This window comes from Theropithecus gelada, chromosome 5 (genome assembly GCF_003255815.1).
Source record: "Theropithecus gelada isolate Dixy chromosome 5, Tgel_1.0, whole genome shotgun sequence".
NCBI classification, from domain to species: domain Eukaryota; kingdom Metazoa; phylum Chordata; class Mammalia; order Primates; family Cercopithecidae; genus Theropithecus; species Theropithecus gelada.
The window spans coordinates 131,608,011-131,620,052 of record NC_037672.1 but is presented as its reverse complement, the minus strand read 5'-3'; positions in this window follow the sequence as shown (position 1 = coordinate 131,620,052).

Here is a 12,042-nt window from a genome sequence, read left to right as displayed (position 1 = left end):
CCTTTTTATAACCAAACTTAATGAGGATTACTTGGGGATTCTTCAAAGCAAGGAGGTGATATTATCTTTTTCATTACCTCCTCTTGGGGAGAAAGGTTGGGCCAGGGTGATAAATAGTAGGTAATTCTTCATCTTATTGAGATATCTAGGATTCTTCTTGTTTCCCCTATTGTTTGATAAAACTAATAAAATTGTAAGCAAGTACAATTATTGCACAAAGCTGTCATAGGCATTTGAAATGATGACATGTTGAAAAGGAACAGAAAGAATCTTATTGTATACTGCTTGGGAAACAATAGTTAAAAGTTACTAGTTCCACAATTTTCAAGAACAAAATTTATTGTAAGATGGAAAATATTTTTTAAGCCCTAATTTGTAAAGGGGTATTTTATTTTTTTATACAGGTAGTTATTAATATTCCTACACACCACCTAACTTAATTAAGGCTTAGTCACATCATGAAGTATGACTGAGGTGACAAGTTGGAATCAAATTAAGACATATAACAATTTCATTTTTCTTTTTTGCTATAAGACTGACACCCATGAGTAAGAATTAATTATATGAAAAAGAAAGGAGAAGGAATTACAAAGGGAAAAACATATATGTAAGCTTCTATAAAGTCTGCAAACAATATAAAATACTTATATGTAGAAATCTGGATTAATCCACTTGAGAATTCTCTTTTCCTTGTTTTAAAGAGAAGGAAGCAAAAAAAAAAAAAATACAAGAGCAAATTTTATAAAATTTAAAAATTTTAAAAAGTCTTTATTTTTTATTTCATTGATTTAAAAGGTGTTTAATAAGTATTCAAAGTCTAACTTAAGGTGAATATGTATAACCATTTCTGCTGATTTAATTCCAGTGTTCATTTTGCCCAACTTTACAAGCCTCAGCAATGTTACAAGACAAAGCACTTCCCCTCTTTATGGCAGCTCCCTGGCTGCCTCCTCTCCTCTTTAGAATGGTAGCATCATTCAAATGAGAGGAGTTTGCCAATATTCAATGATAATTGGAATGAATATTTCATACACTTAAAATTGAACTTTCAAAGTCTAATTGCTAGAAAGCACATACACTTAAATTTGATACTGTAATTAGATTACTTCAGCTGCAATTATAGGATGAAATGTGTGTCTGTGTTTGTATGTGTGATTTTAATAGTCAAACTGTAAGTTATTTATGTAGAGGTAATATTAAAAACTAATAGGAGAGATTAAAAGGTATTTATCATTAGTTTTCTGTGTATTTACCATAAACTTACAAGTAAAGGCTGCATATATTATTATTATTACTTACTTACAAGTAAAGGCTGCATATATATTATTAAAAATACAAACTAGAATTAGCTTTAAAAATTCTTTAAAATTATATCCTCAATAAATTAAAGTTTGGAAGGCAGAGAAATGTTTAAAAAACATGGTATTTTCAACCATAGCAAAAGTTACTTCACTGTAAATTGGGATGAGCGGTATCCTAAATGTTTATTCTGAATGTTTTGTCTAATTACATAATCTATACATATAAATGTTAGATAATGTCTTCACCTTGGCATTGAATTAAAATGTTGATATTAAAGAATAATATTTTTGTTAAATGTATACACTTTAGCAAAGGAAATATTTTAGGTAAGGGGATAAAATGTATTTGGTGACATTGGTTATAGAAATACCAGAGCAATTTATAGAAATTGTTTATCACAATAAAAGATGCTTTAATAATGATGTAAACTCCTGCACTTGAGACTAACAACTTTAAAACCATGTCAGTTTCAAAGACTAGTTGGAAGTCTTTAAATTCTACTACTAAAAAGAATGGAAAATTTAAGAAATAAATATTCCACAGAAGACGAGAGACTTATAAAATGCTCCTTTATGTTAAGTCTTTTCTCCCTAAGGATAGGTTCTTTGCTTGCTTCAAAGTAAGACTTAGTGGTTACACTAAGACAGCTGGAAACAGATCAATATTTTGTTCTGCCCCTTCATCCTTGAAATTTTACTTTAATTTTCTAGTCTCTTTCCATTTATAACGATCAGAGAGGAGAAGGTACACATGGCTCTTTTGCAGACAGCCACTTGGATAACTGTTGTTGTAATTATTACCTGTGGCACAGCAATATGGTCTGGACATTCCACGAACATGTGGTCGCTATTTGGAAAGAGGCCTGCACTTCATCAATTGAAAGCCAGTGTCATATTAAGGACTTAATGAATAATGAATAAAGACCAGCATTCACAAGAGTTAAATTAAAAGTTGTTTTTTTTTCTTTTTACCATACAGAGCCTCTGTTTTGACTCAATATTTAATTAAATAAAGACTAGAATGATTGCTATAATAAAACACATTGTTAAAGCACATTGTAAAATATTATGAAAAAAACATTTCATACATTTCTATTTTCATAATTTATATACCCATGAAAGTTACTCAGATTTCTCCCTTTATAGATCTTTTTGTCAGTGACTAACACTGTGTAGTTAGCTGCATACTAAATTGCTGTTGACTGCATGTAATAAATTGTTAGTTGTATCAATTTTTTAACCATGAAGTTTGGTTACATTTTTAATTTTACACAACATTTTTATTATTATTTTATTTAGCTTTCAATGTATTTGTTTTATTGTGCCAATTATTGAGAAGTCGAATCATTGCATGTCATAATATATTTTCTTTAAACATATCAGTAAATAATGGTGGGTGACTTTGGTAGAAAACAATTAAATATAGTCATCAGAAATACTTCTATTGAGCTGTTATGTTTTTTAGCAATTGTAAAACCCCATGGTAGAAGAAATAGAAACATTGTGTAAGGGAAAGTCAAAAGAAACTTTCATAAAAATTACTTTGTGTACGTTTGTGTGTGTGCATGTGTGGGCTGTGTGTGTACACGTGTGTGTGCGTGTGTGCACATGTGTATTTATTTTTAATGCCAGTCTTTAAAAAGCCTGGAAAATTATCTAGAGTTGTGAAAGGTTACTTTAATTAATATTGGTTTCATTTATGATATTATTTCTACATTCTAAGTAAAATACTAAAATAGCAATAGAATTAATTTTTGTAAAACCATTTACAGCTACAGTTTTTCAAATTTGTGGAAGCCTAAGAGAATTAATTAACTAATACTATAAGATAAACGGTAAAGTGGCCATATTCTCAAAGGAAAATGCAATAACAGTAGGAAAAAATAGGTAAAATTTAAATTTTGCAAAAGTAGGGAGTAATGGATGACTTTAAAGGTAAATAATAACAGCTAGAAATTAGTATCGGGGAAAATCCAAATGCAGATAACAATAAACTAATTCAGGTAGAATCAGATCTTCCTAAAAGAGTTTGAGAATAGTATTTTGGGAAGAAGATTTTTCATTGAATCAATTTGAATGATCAAATCCAAAGGATAATAAAGAAGTGTGTGTGTATACACACACATATATAAACATATGTATAAGCATATATGTTTATAAAAGATTGTGATGAACGCTATGAAGTAAGTCTATACCAAGAAGATGGGATAGGACATGCTAATGAAGACTGGGGGAGAGTTGCTTAGTCTGTTCAAGAATAACCTCATTTCTGTAACAACATTGGAGCAGATAACTAAAGAAGATGTTTCTTGTATCATATCTGGGAGAAAGTTCTAGTTCAAGGAAATTGCAAGTAAAACAAACCTGAGGTAAGCACAAGCTTCCATGACTGAGAATTGGCAACCAGAACAGAGTGTTTGGAATGGAATAAAAAGATAGGAAATAGTAAGAGGTGAGGTCAGAAAATTAAGAGAGAGACGTTGTTAAGAGACACAGAAAAAAATTTTTTAGGCCGTTGTATTGCTGTGTAGGGAAGGAAAGCCATAAAGCAATTTCAAGCAGAAAATTCCCCTGATTTGACTGAATTTTCAAAGGGTCATTTTGGCTGCTCAGTTGAGGATTTCCTTTAAAAGGACAAGGGTGAAAGCAAAAAGAGCCATCCAGAAAAAAATGCTGTAATAATCCGAATAAGATATCATGGTAACTTGGATCACGATGCTCTCAGTAAAGGTATTCAGAAGTGACTAGACATTGGATATACTTTGAAGGTAGAATCAACAGTATTTAGTGACATAATACTTTGACATGGCATTTGGGAGAAAGAGTCTAAAAGAAGAGCAAAGAGAAAAACATAGGATTGACTCCAAGTTTGTGATTCTGAGAAACTTAAAAAATAGCATTACTCTTTACAAACGGAGGAGCAGGAGGAAGTAAATTTAGTTTTTGAATGTGTTATGTGTGAGATGTATAGTAGGTATGGCGGGGGGACACACAAAATAAGCTTTTGGATAATATGTCTGGAGTTCCAAAGTGAAGTCTAAAAAAGATTTTCAAACTTTTAAAATGTTGCTATATAGGGAATATCAAAGGTATAATTTTACTTGAGATCACATGCATACATACATGCAAACAAAATAATAGAAGCTTTCCAAAGAGAGAGCTCCAGATCAGTTTACATTAAGAAGGCAGTCAGTGAAAAATGGACTTAAAAAGAGCAACCAATGAGTTTGGAAGAGAAACTAAGTGAAGACAATGTGTAAAGGAGGAGAATCTTATCAACTGTGTCCAATGCACCTAATAAATCCAAGAAGATATGGACTAATAAGTGAATATTGAAGAAAACAGGTATCACCGGTGCCCTAGACACGAAGAGAAATGGCGGGATTGCAAGGTAAGAATAAAGCCTGAATGTACAGAATTCAAGCCACAATAGCAAGAAAGGAATTAGAGACACATTTAGGCACTTCTTTCTAGTTGTGTTCTAGAAGAGAGCAAAGAAATCGAGTGATAGCTCGAGGGCAAGTATGGTGACGGGTGGATTTCTTAAAGATGGAAAATGCTACAGCAAGTTTAATGCTGAAGGAAATAATCTGGTAGAGAAAAGTAAAATGATACATGAAGTACAATAGTCAGATGAGACAATTGTTCAAGTGTCATCCTGAATAAGTAGAAGAGAATAAATGGGCTCATCAGCATAAGTGGAGGAGCTGGTGCCAGATTATAACACAAATGATTCATTCAAAATGAATCCATTAATTTATTCAACATGCTTACTAGGTGCTATTATTTTTTGCCATTATTGTGCTAGAAAGTAAGAATACAAAATTGAATAAAACAGGGCCCATATCATGAGCAAATCCAGGGGAGATGGGCTTGACATTAATCTGTTTTAATACATTTTTATTGAAAAGAAGTGCTCCACTAGAGGTTCAAAATATGTTGCTGTCATTAAAGACAAAATGTGTAAGTTCCAAGAGAATGGGTAAACATTGACGAATGAAGTTTTCAAAAAGGCCTCACAGAAAGTGATAATAAACATTCATCCCAAGTTTAAATGATGGAGAGACTATTGTAATCATAAAACATAGTAAACTCAAAGGCAGAGAGGTGTCACAGGTTTAATAGATCTGTAAATTATGTGAATGGCTTAGGGTGCATTTACTGTAGTTTAGCAGGAGAGGCCAATGGTGGTCACATTCAGGATTTTCTGTCTTGCTGAAAATGAAATTCCTCCTATGACTTTTGGGCTGAAATATAGGAGGGATTAAGAAAGCCTGTCACATTTCTTAGTTGGGTGACTAACTGGGTGAAAATCAAATTACCAGAACAAAAGTTTGAAGTATAGACATAAATTCAAATTGTATACTCTGAGTTTGGGATGCCTGTGTGAATCCTCCCTGTTGGAAAGTATATCGAGGTGGTAATGTGTAAAGGCACTCACAGGTGTACATTTAAGACTCAGATATGGTCAGGTACACAGCATCATCAGCAGGGGCTGATGCAAGTTTTACAGCACCAGAAGGAAGCCTGTACAATTTGTAGGCCCCTTAATAATCTATACATTCTAAAATACAATATTAAGTATAATTCCTAAAAATAAGCCCTATATAAATGAGGTTTTCTGAAGCTTATACTGTATTAGTGACCTAGTAAATCTTTTCATGAGCAGGAGCTGTTGTAGGGAAAGATAAAGTTATGGACCTAGAAGGGAATACCCAGGTTAAAGAGACGAGGGAGAAGAAAAGAAGACGAACATCTTGAGAGTAAGATTTTAAGTGTCCTCACCACACAAACACATAATGGCAACTAATGGTGGGGATGATGTATTAATTAATTTGATTGTGGTAATAATTTCACAATGACTTTTTATGGAGAATCATCAAGTTGGGCACCCCAAATGTACACAATTTCTATTTGTCAGTCATACCTAAATAAAACTGAATAAAAATAGCAATCAATGTAAAAGGAACTGAGGTAAAAGACTGAGAAAGAGTAGTCAAGGAGGAAATAATATAAAGAATTCAAGGAAGGAGAGGATTCCCATAGGAATATAGGTTCATACTGTGTTAAATGCTATGGAGTCTTAAGGGTACGTAAGTAATTATTTTGTTATTAAGTGATTTATTAAATGAGTTATTTATATAATTTGTAAGAAGATAAGATGAAAAAATAATTATTATTTAAAAATGCTGTCTGACAGATAACTCTTATTTTGGGGCAAGACTTAACAAATTTTCTAGACAAAGAATCACAAAAGGTAACATATTTGAAACATACTGTCACTGCATCCTAAATTCATATCTAAATAATGAGTTATTTTTATAAACCTCGACACCAAAACTTCAGCAAATATATTATTTTAAATAAACCTTGAGTCACATGTACATAAGTAAGCTTCAAATAATAATTGGTTGTTTTTACTTCAGTGCAGTAAAAATATTGCTGCAACGTAGATAAAACTTGTAAAATACTACATTCATAGCATCTCATTATACTTAAAATAAAACTATCGACTCTCTTTTGAATATTTCAAAATGGATGTCAAGTGTTAAAATTATATAATCATCATAAAATAACTTTTTATTCAAAAGTTTCATTTTCATTCTGTCAATGTATCTGTCATCAATTAATAGACCAAAGTGTGTTTGAACAGAATGTAAAACAGGATAAAAATTGTTCTCACTTTTCAAAGTTTGTGTGTGTGTGTGTGTGCACGTGCATGCACGTGAATCTGTGTGATTATGCAAAAGATAAAAGGTTTTCTTGAAAGTGTTGAGGCAGCTGCACTCTTTTCAGACTGATTCCTTTTTCATGAATACAAAAGTAGCATTTAACTTATCATTGTACCCAAGGGCTTATTTTATAAGCAATATAAAAGCAGCTGGGAAAATGATTTTGTTACTTTTAGCATGGTTAGGTAATTAAAATTTTCTGGATTAAAGATATTTGAGTGTTGTCTATGTTGCTGATGATAGCTCTTACTAATGATATTAGTACCGTAATTTTCCAATTTCAAATGTTAAGTATTTTTGTGTGGTTAAATGATTTTGTTGAGTCATATGGATAAATTAAGTATGAAATTGAAGCCATGTACATTTTCAGGAAATTTTGCTCTTGTACTTCAAGCTGAACAATACTTCCATAGCATCTCCCCACACATTTTTTTCTGTTGCTTTTTTTTTTTTTGGCAAAGGAAATGCAGGGGAAGGAGAAAGGATCACTAAGTGGTACCTTCCTCTTGTCACCGTAGTAACAGGAAAATGTAATTATGCAAATAAGAAGAAATATTGCAAGGCAATAGAAGAGAAACACAACTGGATGAAGAAACTGATGTTAAGGCTGAAAGGCACACTGAGAGGTCAAATATCTAATTCCTTCATAGTCAGGAAATATTTCATTCAAGTCTTTCATAGAAAACTGAAGTTAAAAAATACTACTTCAACTTCTGATGATTTCTAGAAATGAAAATTCAACTTTGCTCTCTGTAATCATTTATTCAAATGTGCACTTACATTATTAATGCAGATTATTAGCATTTATTAGTAGTCAAAGTTACCTTGAATCTTCGTAATATTTTCAAATATACCTTAAAAATAGCAGTTGTCCTGATAATCTCCATTTTTCTGAACAAAATAAAGAGTTGTTTCTTTGCATTCACACATGCAAGTTAATTTTTCCTTTTGTTTTGTTACTTTTTCTTTGAATTCATTGTATTTGTAGACTATAATTAGAATAGTGATCCCAAGTTTTATTTATTTCAAATGAAAATTAATAACTTAAATAACAATGATGTTCAGCCAAGGTTTATTTGACACAATTTTTGTGTGTATATTGTATCGATCTCACTTGGAGGAAGAAATAATAGTACTACATTAAGAAGAAGTTTCAACTTTCTTTGGAACTATGAAAGCTGACAATTAACTTCCTTCACACTTTCTCCAAAAAAAAAAAAAAAAAAAATCAAACTAAAATAACCACATATGGATCAAAAGAGAAAACAAGTAAAATCAATGTGCCTATAGTCTGTGCCCTAACATTTAAACAAGGTAGATAATCAAGTTTCAAAGTACAAGTTTTAAATTGCAAGTTTTAATTTCCGTGTATGTTGGGATATACAAATCTCTGACCATTAGAGTTACCAGGGAAGTCCAAATCAGGGTAAAGAGTTAAGCAGGGAAGAGGCAGAATAGAGGTAAGAGCAGAGTCCTGAAGAGGAACAGAAAATATTAATCAGAGTTATCCTAAGAAAGAGACGTTTTCACATGAGTGTGAAATTATTAAAGACAGGCCAGAGATCTGCTGGATCAAAGAACATACTACTGAAATTGTCTGACAGGTACTGTAGCAAGTTAAGTTGGAGAACACGGTGTTCCTTAGAGGCATGATATTCATAGTAAAATAAAAGTGCCACCAAACTACAACAATATCAAGGACTGAGAATAAATCTGATAAGCCAAGAAGCATGTATTAGTGGAACACACATAGAGGTGAAAAGAGAATTGGACATACCAAAACTAAGAATCACATTGGTTACCCAAAGCCTTCTACACCTCTCCTCCCCGCTCAGACTGAACTGATTATTGTTTTAAGAAAATCCAATGCAAATAACTATGAATTGAAAAAAAACATAGTTCTCATTTTAAAAACAGTGCAAGAAGAAAAAATAATCAAAACTTTTCAGTAGATAAATATATTCCCTCTCTAACACATGCACATACACTGAAATATGATGGAAAGAAAAACTGGATCTTCATACTCATTTGAATACAAGTAATTTAACCAACACTGAAGAAAGGAGAGAACATTAAAATCAGAAATTCACAATGTCAAAACACGCATGACAAGACAGAAAGATAAGAAGTGATTGCTGATAAAACTCAGAAAAGAGATGAAAGAAAAAGATAAAATTCTCTCCAAAATGAGGCTTGAATTACATTGCGTCCAATGAAGAAGAGAGATGAGTGAACTTACAGTAAGGAATACACAAAATAGAACAAAAGTACAATTCCCTTTATCTCATTCTTTAATAAATCCTCTCCAATAAGGCTGTGCCCCTGTGCTTTTCCACTAAACAAATTTTTTCAAGAGCATCAATCACCCGCACACTGGTAATTCCACTGGATCGTCTCTTTCCTTCTGGGAAATCAGCAGCATATAACACAAATGATCACTGTCTTCTCATTAATATTCTTATATTTGCACTTTGGCTTTAAGAGTGCCACACTTTGTTGGTTTTCCCCCTACCTCTCTATTTATTCTCAGTCTTATTTCTGGTTCCTTCTCTTGACCTGCAAACCTTGGGTAACCCCAGAGGTCAGTCCCTAGGTGTCATATTTTATTTGCACATAATTCATTTGTTGATCTCAATAGTCTTGTGATTTTCATTAATATTTATTCACTGACAAGTATTAAATGTGTACGTCCAATCTTGTAGTTTTCCCTGAACTGCAGTCATTAAAGGGGTCTCTGAGAAAGGTGTAAAAAGTTTATATTCCCCACGGAAGATAAAAATTTAATATCCTCCACTATTGTGGAAGTTTATGTGGACTATTATGGTTTTATCTTTCTCTATTAAACTTCATCATCATTTCACATTGTATGTGTTTAATTATTTATTTATTCGCTGTCTGTCTTCACAAATGTAAACTCCATATGTCTAGCGCCTAGAGCTGTGTTTCATACATACTATGAGTTCAAAAAACAGTTTTTGAATAGCAAATGAATGAGTGATTAATAAATCACTATCACTCAACAGTGAGTTAAAATCCTATATTTCTTCAATAGGTATATTATTAATGCACATAATTTACCGCCATATAAAGATTAATTGAATATGTAAAATATTATTTGTGAAGGTGATAGTTTAATTACTTTCTGTAAGATACTTTGGAAAAAGATTAATATTAAATTATTCTGATTTTAGATTCATGTTTCTAGTAAGGTGTACATGATTATATGTTTGGCTAATGTACCCTGGATGTTTTAATTTTAGATTGATTAGGCTGCATTTAGTTTTATTAAGGAAAAAAAATCACTTTTTTCTTCGGGTGACTAATTTTGAAAAGAACCATGTGTTTTATTTCTAGATTCACCTATTGCTTTCCTACAGTGCCTGTATGATCCATTAATTTTTAACAAGTCACATGTCACATTCCAGTAATTATATACTTAGAATTTTGCATTACATTTTAAAAGGTAATATTATTTTCTATGTAATGGTTATTATCATTGGCATAAACACAGGTAGAAAGACTTTATAATTTAAAAAAAATTTCCCATTTATTATAAGGCTGAAAGGCATAAAGTTAACATTTGCAATTATTTTTGTGTGTTTTGTTTCACTGATTGATGAGGGCTTTAATTATCCTGTTCTTGGTCATGAGGGAATCTCTCATAAATGCTGTTATATTTCAAATATGTGTGTGTGTGTGTGTGTGTGTGTGTTTGTGAAAGAAACACAGAAATGTATAAGTGGTTCCTAAACTCATCCAGTTCATTGATTCACAATAAATAGATTGGAAGCCTTTGTCAATGCTGTCAGTACCCTGCCTATATCCTCTTAATTATGCCTCAATGCACAGCAGCTAGACTTCCAAATGCCAACAAGTGCAGTTCTTTGCCCATAGGCTTTCTCTAGCCACTAGCCCTGCTTTGCTTCATCACGTGGCAATCCAGAAGTGCCAGGAAACTAACAATTTCAGAATCAACCTTAAATAGATGACTGATGAGAGTTGGGATTCTACATACTTAAAGGGGAAGCGGAGTAGAAAATCCAGAGGTGTATATTTTACACTGCTCTTAGATGTATCTGAAGGAAGCAAGCTCCAGATACACGGTGATACTTTAATTGATAGAGACATTGATTTTTTCCCTTTTCCTACCTTGCTTCCCCCACCTACTTAATGTGCTATCTGGGATTGGTTCCTTGACTCATTTCTTCTTCCTGCTGTAATACATTACCACGAATATAGTGCTTAAAACAATGCAAATTTATTATCTTAGAGTTCAGCAGGTCAGAACCCCCAAATCGATGCTACTGGATCAAATTCAAGATGAGGGCATGATTGGTTGTTTCTGGAGGCACTAGCAGAGTATCTATTACCTTGATAGCCCCCTGCCAACCACTTATAAGGACCATTGTGATTGCATTTAGCCCACTTAGGTAGTTCAGGATAATCTCCCCATTCCATAATCTTTAATTAAATCAGAGCTGAGAAGTCTCATTTCCCAAGACAGGACACCTTCATAGGTTCAGGGATTAAGTTATGCATACTTTTGAGTAAACATTGTTCAGCCTGACACACATCTCAAATAAATTAAAGGCACTTGAGACCTTGCTTCAGGTCCTTCTTGATACCGATACCTCATCTAGAATGGTGTAACATATTGAATAGAAATTTACTAAATTAAAAAAACTTAGGAACAGAAAGTTTCTCATTTTTCAGTACAGTTTATGCCAAGAATCTTTGATTTTGGGTGACAGTTTTCTAATAATTCTGGTAATTTTTGTATAAACAGTGAAAATGCAAAAACAAGAATTTCCTTGTACAAGAGTTCCTTCGTAGCATTTTTGGAATAGTGTAAGGGGGAGGAAGTGCTATGTTAACATTTGTTCTATCAAACTTCATAGATAGATTTCTGTCATTAAATTTAATTAGCTTTCAGAATCCAAAGCTACAATTCAAACTCTGGTAAAATTTTACAAAGGAAACAACATAATATTAATAGAAAAAACAATACA